Below are 24,430 nucleotides of genomic sequence, written 5' to 3' on the forward strand. Positions count from 1 at the left end.
ACTTGTTCTCACAACCTTGTGCATTATTTTTATAGATAAGGAACATTATCTTATATTAATTTAATAAAAATTCCAATACACGATTAAAAAAAATATAAACATATATTTTGATGTCAACTTTTTTTCATACACATTATAAAATTCGTGTATATAATAGAAACATCTTTATACACTTTTTAATATTTTCTAAATACATGGTTTTTTTAGTTTTTATGTAAAGTAATTTTTTTATTGTGCATATATTTATAATATTTTCATATATATAAATAAAGGTAAACTTAAATTATAAAAGAAATAAAAAATGTGAAAAAATCGAGCGCTTAACGCCCCCACGCGCTGGGCTGGGCCATTAATGCAGGCGCTTGAGGCGAGCGCCCCTACCATCTCGCGTGAAAATAATTATTTAAATTGAACATTATTTAAATTTCTGAATATTTTTTAAATTCATAAAAAAATCTAAAATTCCTTAAAATAATTATTGAATCTGTTTTAAACCTTTATGTATTTTTAAAATTAACAAACATTTTTCGAATGCACGAAATGCTACAAATTTGTCAAAACGGCTGTTTGGTTTTTAGACGAGCGAGGGTCACAATAAAAAAAGGCTAATAAGCAAGGGAAGCAAGCGCTATTGGCCTTGGGTCTCCATGCGAGTAATTCATGGTACAAGGCGCCAAATGTTGGACGCGGAGGAATTGATCCCGGGCACCAGTGATCCCGGATGAACAGTAAAATCCGAAAAAAATAGTAAAAAAATTCAAAAAAATCTGAATTTTTTTGTCAAGAAATTTTGATGTTTTTTCTACATGCGTGCCAATTTTCGTGATGAAATGACATTTGTGGAGGTGTCAGCAAAAAAAAAACAAAATCATGCTCCAAAAAAACTGTTTTTGGAAGCATTTTGGAGCATCGATTTTGTTTTTTTTTGCTGAGACCTGCATGAATGTCATTTTGTCATGAAAATTTGTACGCATGTGAAAAATATGTCAATGTTTGTTGCCAAAAAAATTCAGATTTTTTTGAACTTTTTAAATATTTTTTTGTTTGTACTGTAGCAAAGGGTGCCTGTGAGCTCGAGCTCACAATAGCACTTTCGCCAAATGTTCATTTTCTTGTATGGTGGATGTGCATATGGGCCAATGGGCTAGAACCAATTGGCGTGGCGTTCAATAGAACTAAAACTAAAAGTTGTACCACTAAAAAAACACTAAAAGTTGTTTCATTGCTACCAATTGATTTTTTTTTCTACTGTCTTGGCGAAAAACACGGGTGAGTTGTTCGGTTAAGTTTTCCCCTGATTATGATAGGTCGAACTCGCATGATGTGGCACTAACTCGTTTGACCGTTAAGTTAGTCTTGGGTCCCACCCATCAAAGTCAGCCCTTCACTCTTTCTCTCTGTGCCATTTTATCAAACACTTTGAGGCCACTGTTCTCTGAGCACATGGCAGCCATGGTTGCCGCCGATGCAGGGTAGGGAAGCAAGCTCTAACGGAAGGAATCCTCCAGTAGCAGCTTCACGGCGGCGTCACCTCGGGCAGAAGGCACCTACCGCATCATCGATAGTTGGTGCTACGCACCTAAATAATAACAGGATGGTCGGGTCACCAACCTCCTTGCCGACTGTGCCACGGCTGCAGGCGAAGTGAACAACCACGCTGGACCCCCGGTCGATCAACGATCGGGGCAACGCCTCCTCTATCAGCTGCGTGAACTCATCATCTGATCGGACTGTTGTAGAGAGCAATGGCGGCTGATGCTCGTTATCATCCGATGAGATCGGCTCTGCCTTCATGGTGGAAGAAACGGTGGAAGACGAAGGGCCTAGTGACCGTGAAATGGATCTGGAGCTTTCGTCGGATCGATCATGTTGGCGCAGCGGCATCTACTCGAAATAGTAGGCTCCAAGAAGCCACCACGCAAGGTTCTTCTCGGTGTCCTTCTTGTTGCCCATTGTGATGGCTAAAGGTGTGGTGGTGTCTGGCGGCCGGCGGAGGTGTGAGAGAGGAGGACGAGTGTGCGGATAGGGTTTGTTGAGCTGGAGGTCGGCTGACTTTGAAGCCGGAGTAGGGCTTCTCGCTTGTCACGTCATCGTGAATGCAGGTAGGCTAGAGGCCGGTCAACCGGAGTGAATGCATCGAGGGTTCTAGAGCAAATGCCAGAGGGGGTTTGGGTGGGTCCGAGGTGTTGGAGTCCGATGTGGCAGACGTCCATACTTCCCCATAGAACCCATGTTTTGGGGCCGTGTTACGGGATGACAAACATCCAGACCGGTTCGACCTGATTAGGTGATTCGTGTTGGAGGCCTAAAAGTGTCTGATCGGCACGGTCTGGACATTTGCTGTTTTGGTGAGGCGATTCCCGTTGCACGTGTAAGTCATTGGATAGCGACCTGCCGCGTACGCCCATGTGTGCTGCCGGCCCGGCCTAACCACTAACTTCTAGTGACTCCCATTTCTAGTTTTGGGAAGGTCCTAGATCCTTCCTAGACCGCATTTTATATATTTTTTCATATGTCTTTCTTTTGTTCCTTTCTTCTACTTCTCTCATTTTTTTTCACAAATTCAGTTACATTGTTTAATTCATGAATATTTTTCAAACTCGCATTTTTTTTCACTTTCCCTAAACATTTTCTGAATCCGTGAACCTTTTTTGAATTCATGCAAACAATTAATTTCGTGAAATTTTTCTAAATCCGTGGACAATTTTTGAATTTAAGAGTGTTGTTTCTATTTAGCGAACATTTATGATATCATGAAAAAGGATCAATATATCTTCAGTTTTGTGAACATTTTTTGAATTCATGAATTTATTTGAAACATTTATTAAATTTCACGAACATATATTAAGTTCACAAACATTTTTTAAATTTGTCAATTTTTTTTTCTCATTTTGTGATTTTTAAAAATTCTTAAATATTCTTCAATTTCGTGAACTCCTTTTGGAAATCACAATCATTTTGATATTGGTGAATATTATTGGAACACATGAACATATTTTGTAATGTTCTAATATTTTTTATTCATGATTTATTTTAAAACTTTGAAAGTATTTAACACAATACCGCCAAAATAAAAAACAGGGCGAAAAACTGCTCGAAGTAAAATCTTTAACACATATGGTCAATGCACACTGGTGCAGCCCCTTCGAAAAAATATTCATGCATTTCAAAAACTGTTCACAAAACAAAACAAATGTTTGTGGAATTCGATATTTGTTCCCAAAATCCATAAAGTGTTCGCCGATTCAAAAAATATTCATAAGTTTCAAGAAATGTTCACAATTTTATAAAATGTACGCAAATTCGTAAAAAATGTTCACAGATTTGAAAAAATTCAGGATTTGAAAAATGTTCATGAATTTGAAAACAATGTTCATGAATTCAAAAAAAATTATGATTACAAAACTATTCACAAATTTGAAAGATGTTCGAAAAAAATAGAAATAAAGGAAATGAAGAAGAAAAATAGAAAATAATCTAAAAAGAAAGGACAGAGAAGAAAATGGAAGAAAAAAAAAGGTTTAGGGAAACTGGTGGGGAATAAACCCTAAATGGACTGGCCCAAATACCGGATCGGGCAGTGAAGGGGGTGTGCAATAGGTCGCTCAGTGGATGACCTATGCGCCAAGCAGGGATCGCCACCCAACACATTATTTTTTCGACAAAGGGATATATTAATATCGCGTACATACCAATTATATCCCGCCTCTATATCAATAAGATGTCCAAAGGCATTCAGGATATAGCCAGAAACTAAAAACAAATAAAAAAACCAGATATGTCTCCATCGTATCTATTTTTCCAAACACTTTTGCTCTTGTTTTGGACTCTAATTTTCGTGATTTGAATGAAACTAACCCGGACTGACGTTGTTTTCAGCAGAATTGATGTCGTGTTGTTTTTGTGCAGAAATCAAAGTTCTTGTATTGACCTGAAAATTTACAAAGAGTTTTTGTGAAATATTAAAAAAATACTGACAGAAAAATATACCAGAGGGGGGCCACCCAGGAGCCACAAGTTCAGGGGGGCGCGCCCTGCAGCCTTGTGGGCCCCCTGGACCTTCGGCAACCGTAACTCCAACTCCATATATACATATTCGCCAAGAAAAAAAATTAGAGAGAAGGATTCATCGCCTTTTACGATACAGAGCCGCCGCCACCTTCTGTTCTTCATCGGGAGGGCTGATCTGGAGTCCGTTCGGGGCTCCGGAGAGGGGATTTCAATGCTGTCGTCATCATCAACCTCTCTCCATCACGAATTTTATGATGCTCACCGCCGGGAGTGAGTAATTTGTTTGTAGGCTTGCTGGATGGTGATGGGTTGCATGAGATTTATCATGTAATCGAGTTAGTTATGTTAGAGTTTGATTCCTAGTATCCACTATGTTCTGAGATTGATATTGCTATGACTTTGCTATGCTTAATGCTTGTGACTAGGGCCCGAGTGCAATGATTTCGGATCTGAACCTATTATGTTTTCATGAATATATGTGTGTTCCCGATCCTATCTTGCAAGTTATATGCACCTATTACGTGTTATGATCCGTGTGCCCCAAGGAGACAATAATTGAGATTCTTTCTGATGATTACCGTAGTTTGAGGAGTTCATGTATTCAATAAGTGGTAATCCTTTGTTCTGATTTTGTATTAAAAGGAGGCCTTAATATCCCTTAGTTTCCTTATGGACCCCGCTTCCATGGGAGGGTAGGACAAAAGATGTCATGCAAGTTCTTTACCCTAAGCATGTATGACTATATACGGAATACATGCCTACATTACATTGATGAATTGAAGCTAGTTCTGTGTCGATCTAGGTTATAACTGCTAGATGATGAATATTATCCAACACAATTATCCATCACTGATCCAATGCCTACGGTTTTCATATATTGATCTTTGCTAAGTTATTTTCGTCGTTGCTATGTTACAATCACCACAATTTTTTTGTTGCTATTGTTACCGTTACTACCATATTACTTTGCTACTGATCACCTTGCTGCAGATATTAAGTCTTTCAGGTGTGGTTGAATTGACAACTCAACTTCTAATACTTGTGAATATTCTTTGGCTTCCCTTGTGTCGAATCAAAAAATTTGGGTTGAATACTCTACCCTCAAAAACTTTTGCGACCCCCTATACTTGTGGGTTATCAAGACCTTTTTCTAGCACTGTTGCCGGGGAGCATGGCTCTATTTGCTGAGTCACTTGGGAATTATATCTGTTGATCACTATGAGGAATCTTGAGGATGATACAAATAAGATCGTGTTGGGGAACGTAGCATACAATTTCAAAAAAGTCCTACGCTTACGAAAGATCTATCTAGGAGATGCATAGAAATGAGAGGGGGAAAGTGTGTCCACGTATCCTCGTAGACCGAAAGCGGAAGAGTTTAACAGCGTAGTTGATCTAGTCAAACTTCTTCTCGTTCCGACCGATCAAGCACCGAACGTACGACACCTCCGAGTTCTGCACATGTTCAGCTCGATGACGTCCCTCGAACTCTTGATCCAGTAAAGTGTCGAGGAAGAGTTCCATCAGCACGATGGTGTGGTGACGGTGATGGTGAAGTGATCCGCGCAGGGCTTCGCGTAAGCACGATGTGAATATGACCGGAGGCATAAACTATGGAGGGGGGGGGGGGGGCGCCGCACATGGCTAGGAGTCAATGTCGTGTGTTCTAGTGGTGCCCTCCCACATATATATAGGTGGGAGAGGGAGGGGAGCAGCAAGGGGCGCCCCAAGTAGGAGGGATCTAATGACCCACAATTATAGGGGATCTATTGTAGTCCTTTCGATAAGTAAGAGTGTCAAACCCAACGAGGAGCAGAAGAAAATGACAAGCGGTTTTCAGTAAGGTATTCTCTACAAGCACTGAAATTATAGGTAACAGATAGTTTTGTGATAAGATAATTTGTAACGGGTAACAAGCAATGAAAGTAAATAAAGTGCAGCAAGGTGGCCCAATCCTTTTTGTAGCAAAGGACAAGCCTGGATAAGTTCTTATAATGAGAAAAGCGCTCCCGAGGACACATGGGAATTATCGTCAAGCTAGTTTTCATCACGCTCATATGATTCGCATTCGGTACTTTGATAATTTGATATGTGGGTGGACCGGTGCTTGGGTACTGCCCTTTCTTGGACAAGTACCCCACTTATGATTAACCCCTATTGCAAGCATCCGCAACTACAAAAGAAGTATTAAGGTAAACCTAACCACAACATGAGACATATGGATCCAAATCAGCCCCGTACGAAGCAACGCATAAACTAGGGTTTAAGCTTCTGTCACTCTAGCATCCCATCATCTACTTATTACTTCCCATTGCCTTTCTCTAGGCCCAAATAATGGTGAAGTGTCATGTAGTCGACGTTCACATAATACCACTAGAGGAGAGACAACATACATCTCATCAAAATATCAAACAAATACCAAATTCACATGACTACTAATAGCAAGACTTCACCCATGTCCTCAGGAACAAACATAACTACTCACAAAGCATATTCATATTCATGATCAGAGGAGTATTAATATGCATTAAGGATCTGAACATATGATCTTCCACTAAATAAACCAATTAGCATCAACTACAAGGAGTAATCAACACTTAGCAACCCACATGTACCAATTTGTGGTTTTGATAAAAGATTGGATACAAGAGATGAACTAGGGTTTGAGAGGAGATGGTGCTGGTGAAGATGTTGATGGAGATTGACCCCCCTCCCGATGGGAGGATCATTGGTAATGATGATGATGATTTCCACCTCCCGGAGGGAAGTTTCCCCGGCAGAACAGCTCCGTCGGAGCCCTAGATTGGTTCCGCCAAGGTTCCGCCTTGTGGCGGCAGAGTTTCGTCCCGAAAGCTTGCTTATGATTTCTTCCAGGGTAAGAGACTTCATATAGCAGAAGATGGGCACCGAAGGGCCACCAAGGGGCCCACGAGGCAGGGGGCGCGCCCAGTAGGGGTGGGCGCGCTCCCCACCCTCGTGGCCATGGTGTGGGCCCCCTATGGTACTTTCTTTGCTCAATAATTCTTATTAATTCCAAAAATGACTTTTGTGGAGTTTCAGGACTTTTGGAGCTGTGCAGAATAGGTTTCCAATATTTGCTCCTTTTCCAGCCCAGAATCCCGGCTGCCGGCATTCTCCCTCTTCATGTTAAACTTTGTAAAATAAGAGAGAATAGCCATAAGTATTGTGACATAACATGTAATAACAACCCATAATGCAATAAATATCGATATAAAAGCATGATGCAAAATGGACATATCAAGATCCTACTTGGGCGCCTCCTCCAAGTCGGCCTCCCCCCTTCCATATGCATCGGAGGGGGAACGAAAGAGAGGGGGAGGGGAAGGAAAGGGAAAGGCCGAATCCTCCCCTTTCCTTATCCCTTCCCTTCTTTCCTTTCCCTCCTATTTCGGCCTATAGGGGGCGCACCAGCCCCTTAGGGGCTGGTCTGTCCCTCTCTTGGCCCGTTAGGCCCATATAGTTTGCCGGGGGTTGCCCGGAACACCTTCCGGTGACCCGACACATGCCCGATACCCCCGGAACACTTCTAGTGTCCGAATACTATCACCCTATATATGAATCTTTACCTATTGACCATTTCGAGACTCCTCGTCATGTCTGGGATCTCATCCGAGACTTCGAACAACATTCGGTCACCAAATCACATAACTCATATAATACAAAATCGTCATCGAACGTTAAGCGTGCGGACCCTACGGGTTTGAGAACAATGTAGACATGACTGAGACACCTCTCCGGTCAATAAACAACAGCGGAACTTGGATGCTCTTAATTGGTTCCCACATATTCTATGAATATCTTTATCGGTCGTACCATAATGACAACATCCGTTATTCCCTTTGTCATCGGTATGTTACTTGCCCGAGATTCGATCGTCGGTATCTTCATACCTAGTTCAATATCGTTACCGGCAAGTCTCTTTACTCGTTTCGTAATACATCATCCCGTAACTAACTGATTTTTCACATTGCTTGCAAGGCTTATTATGATGTGCATACCGAGAGGGCCCAGAGATACCTCTCCGATACTCGGGGTGACAAATCCTAATCTTGATCTATGCCAACCCAACAAACACCTTCGGAGATACATGTAGAGCATCTTTATAATCACCCAGTTACGTTGTGAAGTTTGATAGCACACAAGGTATTCCTCCGGTATCCGGGAGTTTCATAATCTCATGGTTAAAGGAATATGTATATGACATCAAGAAAGCAATAGCAATAAAACTTAACGATCATTATGCTAAGCTAATGGATGGGTCTTGTCCATCACATCATTCTCCTAATGATGTGATCCCGTTCATCAAATGACAACACATGTCCATGGCTAGGAAACTTAACCATCTTTGGTTAACGAGCTAGTCTGGTAGAGGCTTACTAGGGACACTGTGTTTTGTCTATGTATCCACACATGTATCAAGTTTCCAGTTAATACAATTCTAGCATGAATAATAAACATTTAGCATGATATAAGGAAATATAAAATAACAACTTTATTATTGCATCTAGGGCATATTTCCTTCAGTCTCCCACTTGCACTAGAGTCAATAATCTAGTTCACATAGCCATGTGATTTAACACCAATAATTCACATCTTTATGTGATTAACACCCATAGTTCACATCGCCATGTGACCATCACACAAAGGGTTTACTAGACTCAATAATCTAGTTCACATCGCTATGTGATTAACACCCAAAGAGTATTAATGTGTGATCATGTTTTGCTTGTGAGAGAAGTTTAGTCAACGGGTCTGCCACATTCCGATTTGCCTGCATTTTGCAAATTTCTATGTCTACAATACTTTGCATGGAGCTACTCTAGCTAATTGCTCCCACTTTCAATATGTATCTAGATTGAGACTCAGAGTCATCCGGATAAGTGTCAAAGCTTGCATTGACGTAACCCTTTATGATGAACTCTTTGTCACCTCCATAACCGAGAAACATTTTCTTAGTCCTCTTTAGGTACCTAAAGATAATTTTGACCGCTGTCCAGTGATCTACTCCTGGATCACTATTGTACCCCCTTGCCAAACTTATGGTAAGGTACACAATAGGTCTGGTATACAACATGGCATACTTTATAGAACTTATGGCTGAGGCATAGGGAATGACTTTCATTCTCTCTCTATCTTCTGCCGTGGTCGGGTTTTGAGTCTTACTCAACTTCATACCTTACAACTCAGGCAAGAACTCCTTCTTTGACTGATCCATCTTGAACTCCTTCAAAATCTTATCAAGGTATGTACTCATCGAAAGTCTTATCAAGCGTCTTGATCTATCTCTATAGATCTTGATACCCAATATGTAAGCAGCTTCACTGAGGTCTTTCTTTGAGAAAAATCCTTTCAAACACTCCTTTATGCTTTCCAGAAAATTCTACATCATTTCCGATCAACAATATGCCATTCACATATACTTATCAGAAAGGTTGTAGTGCTCCCACTCACTTTCTTGTAAATACAGGCTTCACCGCAAGCCTATATAAAACTATATGCTTTGATCAACTTATCAAAGCGTATATTCCAACTCCGAGATGCTTGCACCAGTCCATAGATGGATCGATGGAGCTTGCACATTTTGTTAGTATCTTTAGGATTGACAAAACCTTCTAGTTGCATCATTTACAACTCTTCTTTAATAAATCCATGAAGGAATGCAGTTTTGATATCCATTTGCCAGATTTCATAAAATGTGGCAATTGCTAACATGATTCGGACAGACGTAAACATCGACACGAGTGAGAACATCCCATCGTAGTCAACACCTTGAACTTGTCGAAAACCTTTTGCGATAATTCGAGCTTTGTAGATAGTAACATTACCATCAGTGTTTGTCTTCCTCTTGAAGATCCATTTATTCTCAATGGCTTGTCGATCATCGGCAAGTCCAACAAAGTCCACACTTTGTTCTTATACATGGATCCTATCTCAGATTTCATGGCCTCAAGGAATTTATCGGAATCTGGGCTCATCATTGCTTCCTCATAGTTCGTAGGTTTGTCATGGTCTAGTAACATGACTTCTAGAACAGGATTACCGTACCACTCTAGTGCGGAAAGTGCTTAGGTTGACCTACGAGGTTCAGTAGTAACTTGATCTGAAATTTCATGATCATTATCATTAGCTTCCTCTCTAGTCGGTGTAGGCATCACGGGAACAATTTTCTGTGATGAGATACTTTCCAATTCAAGGGAATGCACAATTAACTCATCAAGTTCTACTTTCCTCCCACTCACTTCTTTCTAGAAAAACTCCTTCTCTAGAAAGAATCTTAGCAACAAAGATCTTGACTTCGTATATGTGATAGAAGGTGTACCCGACAGTTTCTTTTGGATATCCGATGAAGACGCATTTCTCCGATTTGGGTTCGAGCTTATCAGGCTGAAGCCTTTTCACATGAGCATCGCAACCCCAAACTTTAAAAAACGACAGCTTAGGTTTCTTGCTAAACCACAGTTCATACGGTGTCATCTCAACTGATTTAGATGGTGCCCTATTTAACGTGAATGCGACTGTCTCTAATGCATAACCCCAAAACGATAGTGGTAAATTGGTAAGAGACATCATATATCGCACCATATCTAATAAAGTGGGTTACGATGTTCGGACATGCCATTACACTGTGGTGTTCTAGGTGGCGTGAGTTGTGAAACAATTCCACATTGTTTTAAATGAAGCCCAAGCACGTAACTCAAATATTCGCCTCCATGATCAGATCATAGAAACTTTATTTTCTTGTTACGATGATTCTCCACTTCACTCTGAAATTCCTTGAACTTTTCAAATGTTTCAGACTTGTGTTTCATTAAGTAGATATACCCATATCTGCTCAAATCATCTGTGAAGGTCAGAAAATAACGATACCTGCCGTGTGCCTCAGCATTTATCGAACCGCATACATCGATATGTATCATTTCCAATAATTCATTGGCTCGCTCCATTTTTTCAGAGAACAGAGTTTTAGTCATCTTGCCCATGAGGCATGGTTCGCAAGTATCAAATGATTCATAATCAAGTGATTCCAAAATCCCATCTGCATGGAGTTTCTTCATGCTTTACACCAATATGACCTAAACGGCAGTGCCACAAGTATGTTGCACTATCATTATCAACTTTGTATCCTTTGGCATCAATATTATGAATATGTGTATCACTACGATCGATATTCAATAAACCATTTACATTGTGTGTATGACCAAAGAAGGTTTTATTCATGTAAACAGAATAACAATTATTCTCTAACTTAAATGAATAAACGTATTGCAATAAACATGATCTAATCACATTCATGCTCAACACAAACACCAAATAATATTTATTTAGGTTCAACACTAATCCCGAAAGTAGAGGGAGTGTGCGATGGTGATTATATCAACCTTGGAATCATTTCCAACACATATCGTCACCTCGCTTTTAACTAGTCTCTGTTCATTCTGCAACTCCTGTATCAAGTTACTAATCTTAGCAACTAAACCAGTATCAAATACCCTGGGGTTACTATGAACACTAGTAAAGTACACATCAATAACATGTATATCAAATATACCTTTGTTCACTTTGCCATTCTTCTTATCCGCCAAGTATTTGGGGTATTTCCGCTTCCAGTGACATTTCCCTTTGCAGTAGAAGCACTCAATTTCAGGCTTAGGTCTAGCTTTGGGCTTCTTCACGGGAGTGGCAACTTGCTTTCCATTCTTCTTGAAGTTCCCTTTCTTCCCCTTTGCCCTTTTCTTGAAACTAGTGGTCTTGTTAACCATCAACACTTGATGCTCTTTCTTGATTTCGACCTTAGTTGCTTTCAGCATCACGAAGAGCTCGTGAATCATTTTCGTCATCCCTTGCGTATTATAGTTCATCATGAAGTTCCATTAACTTGGTGATAGACTAGAGAACTCTGTCAATCACTAGCTTATCTGGAAGATTAAATCCCACTTGATTCAAGTGATTGAAGTACCCAGACATTCTAAGCACATGTTCACTGGCTGAGCTATTCTCCTCCATCTTGTAGGCAAAGTACTTGTCAGAGGTCTCATACCTCTCCACATGGGCATGAGTCTGAAATACCAATTTCAGCTCTTGGAACATCTCATATGCTCCGTGTCGTTCAAAACATTTTTGAAGTCCCAGTTCTAAGCCGTAAAGCATGGCGCACTAAACTATCAAGTAGTCATCATATCGAGCTTACAAAATGTTCATAATGTCTGCATCTGCTCCTACAACAGGTTTGTCACCTAGCGGTGCGTCAAGGACATAATTCTTCTGCGCAGCAATGAGGATAATCCTTAGATCATAGACCTAGACCGCATCATTGCTACTATCAACTTTCAACTTATTTTTCTCTAGGAACATATCAAAAATAAGGGGGCTATATCACGAGATATAGATCTACAACATAGATTTGCAAAATACTATCAAGACTAAGTTCATGATAAATTAAGTTCAATTAATCATATTACTTAAGAACTCCCACTTAGATTGACATCCCTCAAGTCATCTAAATGATCCTTGATCCAAATCAACTAAACCATGTCCGATCATCACGTGAGATGGAGTAGTTTTCAATGGTGAACATCTCTATCTTGATCATATCTACTATATGATTCACGCTCGACCTTTCGGTCTCTAGTGTTCTGAGGCCATGTTTGTACATGCTAGGCTCTTCAAGTTTAACCCGAGTATTGCGCATGTGCAAAACTGTCTTGCACCCGTTGTATGTGAACGCAGAGCTTATCACACTCGATCATCACGTGGTGTCTCGGCACGACAAACTGTCGCAACGGTACATACTCAGGGAGAACACTTATACCTTGAAATTTTAGTGAGGGATCATCTTATAATGCTACCGCCGTACTAAGCAAAATAAGATGCATAAAAGATAAACATCACATGCAATCAAAATATGTGACATGATATGGCCATCATCATCTTGTGCCTTTGATCTCCATCTCCAAAGTACCGTTATGATCTCCATCGTCACCGGCTTGACGCCTTGATCTCCATTGTAGCGACGTGGTCGTCTCACCAACTATTGCTTCTACAACTATCGCTACCGCATAGTGATAAAGTATAGCAATTACATGGCGTTTGCATTTCATACAATAAAGCGACAACCTTAAGGCTCCTGCCAGTTGTCGATAAATTTTACAAAACATGATCATCTCATACAATAACAAATATCACATCATGTCTTGACCATATCACATCACAACATGCCCTGCAAAAACAAGTTAGGCGTCCTCTACTTTGTCGTTGCAAGTTTTACGTGGCTGCTACGGGCTTCTAGCAAGAGCCGTTCTTACCTACGCACCAAAACCACAACAGTGATTTATCAAGTTTGTTGTTTTAACCTTCAACAAGGACTAGCCGCAATCAAATTCGATTCAACTAAAGTTGGAGAAACACACACCCGCCAGCCACCTTTATGCAAAACTAGTTGCATGTCTGTCGGTGGAACCCGTCTCATGAATGTGGTCATGTAAGGTTGGTCCGGGCCGCTTCATCCAACAAATACCGCCGAATCAAAATAAGACGTTGGTGGTAAGCATTATGACTATCACCACCCACAAGTCTTTGTGTTCTACTCGTGCATATCATCTACGCATAGACCTGGCTCTGATGCCACTATTAGGGAACGTAGCATGCAATTTCAAAAAAATTCCTATGCTTACGCAAGATATATCGAGGAGATGCATAGAAACGAGAGGGGAGAGTGTGTCCACATACCCTCGTAGACCGAAAGCGGAAGCGTTTAACAACGCGGTTGATGTAGTCGAACTTCTTCTCGTTCCGAGCGATCAAGCACCGAACGTACGACACCTCCTAGTTTTGCACACGTTCAGCTCGATGATGTCCCTCGAACTCTTGATCCAACAAAGTGTTGAGGGAGAGTTCCGTCAACACAATGGCATGGTGACGGTGATTGATGAGGACATCAATACCATTGTTACACCCACAGCCCCTACTGCTACATATACTGGACCAATTACTAGAGCTCGCGCACACCAATTAAATTATCAGGTACTTCCGTTTCTTGGTAATGATTCTAATGTTCATGAGAATATGATGCTGCCTAAATTGGATACATTTGTTTTGCTTACAAATGAAGGGCCTAGCTTGGAGAAGGATGAACATTGGAGCAAGAACAAGTATGAAGATGATGGCAGGCGCAAGGGGAATAAGAATGGAGTTACAAGTGATGATTTCAGGACTTTGAAGCCACCATAATGGGTGCATGAAGCCTTGGACGAAATATACAAGATGCCACTTCATAAATTTCGTCCTGAGGCTATTCTAGGTGTTGCGTCACCTTATTATTGGGCCAGGCCCATGTAATTTTGAAATACATAAGTATAGGCTATTTTCAGAGTCCGTATGCGTGGGGAAACAAGAGATAGGGTTGATTTCAGACCCCTCTACCAAGGGCCACGAAATTCCCCCCTCTTCCTCCATATATACAGCCCTTAGGGCACCGTTTAGACTAAAGTTTGCCATAGCTACAACTTCGCGTACTTCGTTTGTGTTCAACAAGCAGACAAAGGCGTCACACAACCCCACCTTGATCAATAAAGCTTTCCTCTTATATTCGCAATATCCAGATTGCAATCTTAGTTTCTTGCTTGTTCTTCGTTTGCCCGCAGGAAACAGACCTTCGTGGTCAGGTTGATCGTGCTCCAGCGTGGTCAAGAACCTCTCGGAGTTGGTTTAGCGATTGCTAAGACGTGACGTCCTCACACGTTCGTAGTCGGATCGTCAAAGTCGACTTCCTCCAAAACGATAGCCACCATCTCATCGAAAGACAGGACACCTTTGCCTCTATCAAGTGGTATCAGATTTTCAGGTTGCTCGGTGAAATTTTACAATTTTTCATAGTTTAGATCGAGTCTTTTCTTCATACCTATAGTCCACGAAAAAGGCCAAAAAAAATTAGGGTTAGTTCATCCTATCCGAATCAATCTGAGCCTTTGCATAATCTCTTCTATATTTGCTTTGTTGAATTTGCGGTTGCATCGTCGTGTCAAGTTGTTGGTCTTAGCGTCTAGTCCTTTAGAGTTTCAAGTTCTGTTCACAGGTTGTCACGTCGCCGCTGCCATATATCATCATTGCTGCTGCCTGATACGTCTCCAACGTATCTATAATTTTTTATTGTTCTATGCTATTATATTACCCCTTTTGGATGTTTATGGGCTTTATTTTACACATTTATATAATTTTTGGGACTAACCTACTAACCGGAGGGCCAGGCCGTATTGCTGTTTTTTTTGCCTATTTCAGTATTTCGAAGAAAAGGAATATCAAATGGAGTCCAAACGGAATGAAACCTTCGGGAGTGTGATTTTTGGAACGAACGTGATCCAGAGGACTTGGAGTGCAAGTCAACAAGCAACCAAGGCCTCCACGAGATAGGAGGGCGCCCCCCCTATAGGGCGCCCCCCTTTCTCGTGGGCCCCTCGGGCGTCCACCGACGTACGTCTTCCTCCTATATAAGCCTACGTACCCCGAAAACATCCGAGGGCAGACGAAACACAATTTCCACCACCGTAACCTTCTGTATCCGCGAGATCTCATCTTGGAGCCTTCGCCGGCACTCTGCCGTAGGGGGAACCGACCATGGAGGGCTTCTACATCAACATCCTTGCCCCTCCGATGAGTTGTGAGTAGTTTACCACAGACCTACGGGTCCATAGTTATTAGCTAGATGGCTTCTTCTCTCTTTTTGGATCTCAATACAATGTTGTCCCCTCTCTTGTGGAGATCTATTCGATGTAAACTCTTTTTGCGGTGTGTTTGTCGAGATCCGATGAATTGTGGGTTTATGATCAAGTTTATCTATGAATAATATTTGAATCTTCTCTGAATTCTTTTATGTATGATTGAGTTATCTTTGCAAGTCTCTTCGAATTATCAGTTTGGCTTGGCCTACTAGATTGATCTTTCTTGCCATGGGAGAAGTGCTTAGCTTTGGGTTCAATCTTGCGGTGTCCTTACCCAATGACAGAAAGGGTTGCAAGGCACGTATTGTATTGTTGCCATCGAGGATAACAAGATGGGGTTTATATCATATTGCTTGAGTTTATCCCTCTACATCATGTCATCTTGCTTAAAGCGTTACTCTATTCTTATGAACTTAATACTCTAGATGCAGGCAGGAGTCGGTCGATGTGTGGAGTAATAGTAGTAGATGCAGGCGGGAGTCGGTCTACTTGTCACGGACGTGATGCATATATACATGATCATGCCTAGATAATCTCATAATTATTCGTTTTTCTATCAATTGCTTGACATTAATTTGTTCACCCACCGTAATACTTATGCTATCTTGAGAGAAGCCACTAGTGAAACCTATGGCCCCCGGGTCTATCTCTTATCATATTTGCTTCTAATCTACTTTTATTTGCATCTTTACTTTTTGCATCTATATTATAAAATACCAAAAATATATTTATCTTATCATACTATCTTTATTAGATCTCACTTTCACAAGTGGCTGTGAAGGGATTGACAACCCCTTTATTGCGTTGGTTGCGAGTTCTTTGTTTGTTTGTGTAGGTGCATGGGAATTTTGAGGAGCCTCCTACTGGATTGATATCTTGGTTCTCAAAAACTAAGGGAAATACTTACACTACTATTGCTGCATCACCCTCTCCTCTTCGAGGAAAACCAACACAAGCTCAAGACGTAGCAAGAAGGATTTCTGGCGCCATTGCCGGGGAGGTCTTCGCTCAAGTCAAGACATACCAAGTACCCATCACAAACCCATCTCCCTCGCATTTACATTATTTGCCATTTGCCTCTCATTTTCCTCTCCCCCACTTCACCCTTGCCGTTTTATTCGCCCTCTCTTTCCCAATCTCCTCCTCTCTCTTTTTCGCTTTCCTTTTTCTGTTTGCTTGTGTGTTGGATTACTTGGTGCCATGGCGCAAGATAATACCAAATTGCGTGATTTCTCGAATACCAATAATAATGATTTCCTTAGTACTCCGATTGCTCCTCTTAATGATGTTGAGTCTTGTGAAATCAATACTGCTTTGCTAAATCTTGTTATGAAATATCAATTCGCTGGCCTTCCTAGTGAAGATGCCGCTACTCCTCTAAACAACTTTATTGATTTGTGTGATATCCAAAAGAATAAAGATACGGATAACAATATTGTCAAATTGAAGTTATTTTCGTTTTCACTTAGAGATCGTGCTAAAGTTTGGTTTTCGTCTTTGCCTAAAAATAGTATTGATTCTTGGAACAAGTGCAAAGATGCTTTTATCTCTAAGTATTTTCCTCCCGCTAAGATTATTACTCTTAGGAACGATATTATGAATTTTAAACAACTTGATCATGAGCATGTTGCCCAATCTTGGGAAAGAATGAAATTTATGCTTCGCAATTGTCCTACTCATGGTTTGAATTTATGGATGATCATACAAAATTTTTATGCCGGTTTGAACTTTGCTTCTAGAAATCTCTTAGATTTGGCCGCGGGAGGCACGTTTATGTAAATCACGTTAGGAGATGCTACAAAACTTCTTGATAATATTATGGCTAATTATTCTCAATGGCACACCGAAAGATCTTCTAGCAAAAAAGTGCATGCTATAGAAGAAATAAATGTTTTGAGTGGAAAGATGGATGAACTTATGAAATTGTTTGCTACTAAAAATACTCCTCTTGATCCCAATGATATGCCTTTGTCTTCTTTGATTGAGAATAATAATGAATCTATGGATGTGAATTTTGTTGGTAGGAATAGTTTTAGAAACAATGCTTATACAGGAAACTTTAATGCTAGACAGTTCCCTAGTAATTCCTCTAATAATTATGGAGATTCCTACAATAATTCTTATGGTAATTTTAATAAGATGCCCTCTGATTTTGAGAATAGTGTGAAAGAATTTATGATTTATCAAAAGAATTTTAATGCTTTGCTTGAAGAAAAATTGCTCAAAGTTGATGATTTGGCTAGGAACGTTGATAGATTTTCGCTTGATGATGATTCTCTTAAACTTAGATCTTCTCCTCCTAAGCATGATATCAATGAGTCTCTCAAAGCAATGAGAACTTCCATTGATGAGTGCAAGGAAAGAACCGCTAGATTGCGTGCAAAGAAATATAGCTTTATAAAAGTGTGTTCTTCTAGTTTCCATGAAAATAATGATGAGGATCTTAAAGTTATTGATGCGTCTCCTATTAGATCTATGTTTTGCAATATGAATCTTGATAATTATGGGACTGATGATGAGTCAACTTTACCTAGAAGGCGTCCCAAAAATTTGGAGTTTTTAGATCTTGATGCTAAATTTGGTAAAAGTGGGATTGGAGAGGTCACAACTTTAAATAGCATTGAACCCACTATCTCGGATTTTAAGGATTTTGATTATGATAATTGTTCTTTAGAAGGTTGTATTTCCTTGTTGCAATCCGTTGTTAATTCTCCTCATGGTTATAGTCAAAGCAAAGCTTTTACCAAACATATTGTTGATGCTTTGATGCAATCTTATGATGAAAAACTTAATTTGGAAGTTTCTATACCTAGAAAACTTCATGATGAGTGGGAACCTACAAAAGATTAGAATTAAAGATCATGAGTGTTTTGTTTTGTGAGATTTGGGTGCTAGTGTTTCCACGATTCGGAAAACTTTATGTGATATTCTAGGTTTCCATGATCTTGCTGATTGCTCTTTAAATTTGCACCTTGCGGATTCCACCATTAAAAATCCAATGGGAAGAATCAATGATGTTCTCATTGTTGCAAATAGAAATTTGGCGCCCGTGGATTTTATCATTCTTGATATAGATTGCAATCTTTCTTGCCCTATTATTTTTGGTAGACCTTTCCTTAGAATGATTGGCGCAATTATTGATATGAAGGAAGGGAATATTAGATTCCAATTTCCATTAAAGAAAGGTACGGAGCACTTTCCAAGAAAGAAAGTCAAATTACCTTATGAATCTGTCAGGACCCCGACTCGATGTCACATCGATCTAGCTTGTAACACCTCATATCACTTTGCGGCCTCACGCACGGTAACCCCACGGGTGTCGCCTTACCTTTGCCCGGGACCGTTTGCGCCTTTTGGCTCACGTATATGATAGTGTCGCTAGCATCCATATGATAAAGAGCCCGGGCTGACATGACTAGTCGTAAACCCAAAGTGGCACAGACTTACAGGGACAGGCATCCATGACCCAGCAACGAACGTGTCGGTCATCAGCAAGTGGGTCCGGGCTGTAGCATTGGGCTAGCAGGACTCCGGTAAACCGGGCTGTAGCAGGCTAACAGGACTCCGGTACTCAATGCGTGACATTTCCCCGAAGGGACAGACACAGGAACGAAGAAGGACACATGCCGGCCAGCCTAAGTGTTCCCGAGCAGTAGCAAGCTACCATGGCTCAGAGGTAACACTAGGAGACATTTCCCGGTAAGAGAGGCTACTAAGGACAAACAACTAGATAGTCAGATCCCACACATACCAAGCATTTCAAACATACACACAATATGCTCGATATGTGCAAATACAACAAGGCATCACAACATGACTCTATGACACAAGTACTTTATTTAAGGCTCAGAGAGCCATACATAACATACACAACGGTACGGGTCACACGACCCAGCATTCAAGTCATACAGTCATACAAACCAGCAGCGGAAGTAACTTGTCTGAGTACAGACAACTAGTAAAATAAAAGAGGCTTGGAAAGCCTAGCTATACTACGAGGTCCTTCACAAGCTCAGGATCACCACCTGGGCCTTAGCCTACTCATTGATGTCAACGTCTACGTAGAACCCATCAGAAGGGGTTGCAGCGTCTTCTGTAAAAAATGTAAATTATAGCAACATGAGTACAAAGGTACTCAGCAAGACTTACATCAGATCCTACATACATGCATATTATCAAGAAGGGTTGGTGGAGTTGTTGCAGCAAGCCAGCTTTGACTCTTGGCTAGGCTAACCTACGAGACTCCAACTCGAAATGATTTTGCGCACACGAGTCCACTACTCACCAATTCAATACACTACCGAGGATCCACCCCCGTCTTCCTACGGAAGAGCCATCCTCGGCACTCACACTTATCTTGAGGCTTTTAGTAGATTCCATTTACTTGTCTATGAACTGTATAGGCAACCAAGTAGTCCTTTACCGCGGACGCGGCTATTCGAATAGATCATGATAACCCTGCAGGGGTGTACTTCTTCATACATGTTTCCACCACTTAGCGTCTGCACACGACATGTGCTCGGCAGACTTCAAGCGAAAACCGACATGGGTGTAGACCACGACCTACCTAAACACTTAAGCCTCTAGTCCAGGTTTATCGCCTATTCGGGTTCCATCCGTAGGGAGTCCGGCCGAGGTTTCCCATACGGCCCCGAACGATGTGAACAGGGTTCCCGAGATACCTAACGGGTATTCGGTACACCCGGCCACATACCTACCGCATCACAGCCCACCCCTACGGTCAGCGCTGTCCACGGCCTCCAGTAGGCTACAAACACCAGAAACTACTTGCAACTCCTGGACAGAGAGCTAGGGTGAATAAGAAGTCGAGCGGGGTCATATTTCAGGGCCCAATGCATGGTAGTAGCTGATTCTTAAATCACACATACAGATCTCAGTGCTTAAGGTCGGCTTCAATGAAACAACCCACCATGTACTCCTACATGGCCTCTCATCGATACCTTTACCAAATCGTGTTCACCACACCACTCTTATTACCGACATAATCATTTCACTCCAGCCCATCACCCAGATGAACCAGACCTGACACGACTCTAAGCATAGCAGGCATAGCAAGGTAGGAACAACACATACATATGGCTCAATCAACTCCCACACATGCTAGTGGGTTTCATCTAGTTACTGTGGCAATGACAGGTCATGCAGAGGAAGTGGGTTCAACTACCGTAGCACACAGCAGTTTGAAATGCATTGTCTTAATGCAGTAAAAGAGAGCAGGAGCGAGAACATGGGATTGTATCGATATGATCAAATGGTTGGTTGCTTGCCTGATGGTTCGATGCACTGATACGGTTCTTCGTTAGGGTAATCACGATACTCCTCGGAGGCAGATCCTGCCGCAAAGAACACCGATACACAACCATCACCAAACAATGTGCAACAATATGATGTATGCATGAAACATAGCAATATGAGTGTGTTGGGCTAATGCAGCTAGGACCAGAAGGGTTTGAACCAATTTGAATCAAAGATTCAAATTTCAAACTCAAACATGGCCCTTTAAAGTGTTTTTCCTTGTTCTGCATTAAACATCAAGTTAACTTGTTTAATCATGCATGAAAATAGTACAGATGGATAGATTGGATTTTTCTGATCATTTTTCATATATAATTTGTCTGATTTGGAGTTACAGAATAGAAGTTATGAATTTTTGAAGTTTAAATTATATTCTGGAATTTCCTATATTAGAATAATTCCAGAAAATCAATTATTGCATCAGCCTGACGTCAGTGTGACGTCAGCAGGTCAACGGAACACGTCCGGGTCAAACCTGACAGTGGGTCCCGCATGTCAGGGTGATTAAATTAATTAAAGTTTAGTTAAAACTAAACCTGTTTAATTAACAGGGCTGGGCCCCACCTGTCATTGACTCAGGGGAGTCAACCAGGGCCCACCCGTGGTCAAACCCGGGTCGGCTGCACCGGCGTTTAGCCGCCGGCGAGCCCGACGCGGCGGCGGGAGTGGTTTTGGCCGTTTCGGCCACCAAATGGGTCGCGGAGACCACCGGAGTGGAGCTGAGGACGAGCCGCAGCTCTTGGTGGAATCCGTTGGGGTCGGGGTGGCCGGAGTTGGCGCCGGCGACGACTTTGGCGGCCACCGGGGTTCGGCCGAAGACGAACTTGACGCTAGAGGGGTCGGTGAGGCTCGGGGAGTGGCTAGCTAGGTGCTAAGTGACACGGTGAGCATGATGGACACCATGGAGTGGTTGGAGGGTGACCGGGAGCACGTCGGCGACGAGCTCCACGGCGGTGGGTGCGGTTGAGCTCCGGGAGGTTGCTACACGGCTCGGGAGCAAGAACGGAAGGAAGGGGAAGATGGCTAAGCTCATAGTGAGTGCGACGAAGCCCTTGGTGTGGCCGGAGATGGACCGGAGCGACGACGGCGTTGAAGGGGATCTCCGGCGATGGTGGTTCGGGCGAGGTCGTTGCGGTGGACTCGGGCGTTGCGAGCGCTCGGGGCTCGGCTTGCTCGATGGAGTGGACAGCGGCGGAGCTCCTGGACACGATGAGAGGATGCACGGGCGGCGGGGAGCACGGCTACGACGAAGGCACGGCGATGGTGGCGTCGGCCATGGCGGGGGAGCGCGAGGGGGAGGAGCTGGAGAGGAGAGGGGGTGTCTGGGGGGTTCGGGGGAGCGAGGGAGGCCGGTCCACGACGTCACCGGGCGAGGGGAGCGGCGAGGCGGCGAGCAGGTGCGTGGCGCGCGCTGCGGTCGCCGTCGGGCACCTGCCTGCCTGCCTGGCCGGCAAGCAGCTCGCTGGAGCGGCGCTGGGCTGGGCCGGCAGGTGGGCCGGGTGCTGGGCGCCAGGTAAGTTTTTTCCATTTCTTTCTGTTTTTTTGTTTTTTTAATACTTCTGCAACTTTGTTGAATTAAATAAAATACTTAGGCAACTCCTAAAATCACCAAACTACTCCTGGTCCATAGTTGGATTATTTCCAACATGAAACATTTTAGTTTGGAGATATTTGAGCATTTAAATATTTTATATAATTTTAAATGCCCAAATTCAAATATTTATGATTTAATTCAAAAACCCTAGGATGGCCTAGGAAAATGTGCACCACTTTTGGCAGAGGTTCTGAACCAAGACAAAAATGATGGGCATTTTAGAAGGGCATTTCAGGTTCATTGAAAAAGTTTTTAGTAAACCCTAATTGGATTCAGAGGGGACTGGGGGTTCTGTCATCCCCATTTCAGGTTTCTGATGAAAGAGTAAACATGATGCAACACTCTAATGCATGGCTAACTAGGATGTGACAACTCACCCCCACTCAAAAGAATCTCGTCCCGAGATTTGGGTTCCTCCGGAAAGAAGGCGGGATACTCAAGTCGAAGACGATCCTCCCTTTCCCAAGTTGCTTCATCCTCAGAATGGTGCGACCATTGTACTTTGAGAAACTTGATATTATGACGTCGAGTGGTACGCTCGGCCTGATCGAGGATACGAATGGGGTACTCTCAATATGTAAGATTATCTTGGAGATCAAGCGTTTCGTGGTCCACTCCATGGATAGGATCCGAGAAGCAACGCCTGAGTTGAGAAACGTGGAAGACATCATGGACTCTGGAGAGGTGTGGAGGTAGTTCCAACTGGTAGGCAACTTCTCCTCGTTTGGCGAGAATGCGAAAAGGTCCAATGTAACGAGGAGCCAATTTGCCTTTGATACCGAAACGATGGGTTCCCTTCAGAGGGGTAACCCGAAGATAAGCCTTCTCGTCAACCTCGAAAGTCATAGCCTTATGTTTTCGGTCATATTGACTCTTTTGACGAGGTTGGGCTGTTTTCAACTTTTCACGAACGATGCGAACTTGTTCTTCTGCTTCCTGAATCATATCCGGGCCAAAGAATTGTCTTTCCCCGGTCTCTGACCAGTTAAGGGGTGTTCGACACCGTCGTCCATAGAGAACTTCAAAAGGGGCTTTACCCAAGCTAGATTGATAGCTGTTGTTGTAAGCGAATTCGGCAAATGGAAGGCACTTCTCCCAATCCATTCCGAATGAGATAACAGAGGCTCGAAGCATGTCTTCTAGAATCTGGTTGACGCGTTCCACTTGACCACTCGACTGAGGGTGGAAAGCGGTGCTAAAGGAGAGACGGGTTCCCATAGCATTTTGGAAACTTTCCCAAAATCGAGAGGTGAAAATACTTCCTCGATCCGAGTTAATTTCCAAAGGAACACCATGGAGAGACACTATTCGGGAGATGTATAAGTGTGCCAGCTGACTAGCGGTTATACTCTCACGAACAGGTAGGAAATGGGCTACTTTGGAAAGACGATCGACAACGACGAAAATAGCATTATTCCCTCTCTTGGTCCTGGGAAAACCGGTAATGAAATCCATACCAATTTTATCCCATTTCCATTCAGGAATAGCTAAGGGTTGAAGGGTGCCAGCAGGCCGTTGATGCTCTGCTTTTACATGACGACAGACGTCGCAATTAGCAATATACTGAGCAATTTCTCTCTTCATCCTAGTCCACCAGAACCTCTGGCGTAGGTCCTGATACATCTTGGTACTACCCGGATGAATGGTGAGAGGAGATTCATGAGCCTCCTTAAGGATCAACTGTCGTAGATGCTGGTTCTTGGGAACCACTAAACGGTTCTCGAAGTACACAACACCATGATCATTTGTGGAGAAACAACTAGCACCTCCGCTA

This window comes from Triticum aestivum, chromosome 1B (assembly GCF_018294505.1).
Source record: "Triticum aestivum cultivar Chinese Spring chromosome 1B, IWGSC CS RefSeq v2.1, whole genome shotgun sequence".
NCBI classification, from domain to species: Eukaryota; Viridiplantae; Streptophyta; class Magnoliopsida; order Poales; family Poaceae; genus Triticum; species Triticum aestivum.